Consider the following 2,076-nt stretch of genomic DNA (forward strand, 5'->3'; position numbering starts at 1 on the left):
AAGTTCTAAAATAAAATTAGCCAAGGACTTCTTAAAAGACAGAGGAATATACCAGGTACCCCCTCATATATGTCCCATAAAATAATTAGGCAAATATAATACATTTTTCAATACTAATTAGCAAACAACTTTATTGAATGCATATTTCAGCACAGATACAAAATGGATAATCTAAACATTTAGCAATTTTGAGATAGTGCAGGAGAGCATCACTGAGCTCAAGATGTAAGAATGATCATTCAGTGTGTTAAGGTAACAACAGTAAATGATTGATGAACATGGTTTACATGGCTACACATTTAATGAAATAGCTAAATAGCGGTACAGAGAGAGAGAAAGGAGGAGCCAGAGATCTAGTTGGAAAATGAAGTGACAGCCATGGGCCTTGCATGTTTGTGGGTTTTGCTTTTGTAACATAGATGGTGGTTGTTTTCCGTTTCCCTCTTCTTTTTTTATTTTATTTATTTATTATTTTATCCCTTAATTGTATTTTTTGCAATTGCTGAGAATGTAACAGCACTTGATTGATAAATATTCTCTGTAATTTAAATTAAAATAATTTAAAATCTGTAAAAAAAAATGTTGGAAAATAAAAAAGCTAAATAGTTGTTTACTTTTTTGAAAAAGTAAACAACTATTTTTCCATCCATGATGATCTGCTCTCTGTACTCCAAGGCAGACATGATTTAAATTATCAGTGTATAATTTCGAGAGAAAAAAAGAATTCTGGTTTGGTTGACCCACCAGTGAGTGTAATACAAAGCCATATGATGTATACAGTCAACTAGTGGCTGGTTTTTAGCACTGCAGTGTTAATTCTGTTGCATGCCAAACAAACACATCCAAATAATAATACCGGATCACAAGCTTAACATCAGATTCCTCTTAAAAACCCAAATTAATTCCTGACCTCTGATTCGGGAAACTCATCTGTTTATCCACACAGTAATGCTGTTATGAAATTCAAAAGCTCCGCAAAGGATGAAACTGAAAAAAAGACACTTCATTTATGTGATGTACTGCTGAAATGGAGATGAAAAAAAAACACTGGGATGCAATTAAATACAGTAGGTACTATCTCACATCCAGCACGCTCTCTGTAGTCAATAAATTGTCTGAATATCAAGTACACCTTCAGAAAAGCTTTAGTTATATACAGTAGATACACATGGTTGTTTAAAACTATTGTTTATTCCATCTCATCACCATATTTTGTCATCACAGGTCCTTTAGATACCTCTGGTGCAGGCAGTGAAAGCACAAAAATGAATTTATTTCCAATAAACATTGTTGCTTCTTTTACCTAAAGATAATCGAAAAAGAAGGTTACAACAATAAACACATCCACATTTTGAGCATGTCTACAGCCACACGCTGTACTCACCCAGCTGTGGCGGATGTTGGTCTTTCTTCATCTCATAGTCAACCACTGCAACATGTCCTGCAGTTGCCAACACTGAGAGAGAACAGAGAGGCAAAGTTAGAGAGCAGAGTGTCAGAGTGTCCAGACAGCGTTGTGTGTTTTTTACTCACCAGTTGAAAGGGCAAATTTCACGGCAGAAGAATAAGGAAATATCCTACGGAAATACATCTGAACAGTATATAAAGCAACACATGCCAAATTCATTGACACATCAACTGTAGCAGGTAAACTCTGTGAGTCACTTTTTCAATTTAGACAACATCACAAATCCTTTGTTACACCAAGTTTTCTTTCTTTCTTTCTTTCTTTTTTGACTTTTTGCCTTTTTTCTCTGACAAAGATCAAAACATTGTAGTCAATTTGCAGGCAATACTCTTCATCTTTTCTGATTTCTAATAAACTTACACTTGTATGTGATCTGTGTATACACTTATTCTAGGAAAAGGAGTAAGAAATGCATGTTCATTTTTTAGATCCTGCATAAGTTTGCAAATGCTTAATGTGTTTATTAGAGATATTGAATCATGGATAAAGGAGAAATATCATTGTTCTCCCACCTAATACCCCAGTAAATATACCTGTATTTTGTTTGTAATCGTAAATGTATCTTATTTATGGTTGTAGTTGTGGATGTATATCACTTTTTACTATTT

General features: G+C 33.9%; 1 long non-coding RNA gene across 1 annotated transcript; it reads right to left on the reverse strand.

Moving 5' to 3' along the window:
* Positions 1 to 639: 639 nt before the first annotated feature.
* On the reverse strand, positions 640 to 1,710 carry LOC131992700 (uncharacterized). Its single transcript, XR_009396236.1, has 3 exons — positions 1,534 to 1,710; positions 1,385 to 1,456; positions 640 to 1,303 (listed from the first exon to the last, which is right to left on the reverse strand). It is a non-coding gene; the product is annotated as an uncharacterized LOC131992700 (long non-coding RNA).
* Positions 1,711 to 2,076: the final 366 nt, after the last annotated feature.

This window comes from Centropristis striata, chromosome 19 (assembly GCF_030273125.1).
Source record: "Centropristis striata isolate RG_2023a ecotype Rhode Island chromosome 19, C.striata_1.0, whole genome shotgun sequence".
NCBI classification, from domain to species: domain Eukaryota; kingdom Metazoa; phylum Chordata; class Actinopteri; order Perciformes; family Serranidae; genus Centropristis; species Centropristis striata.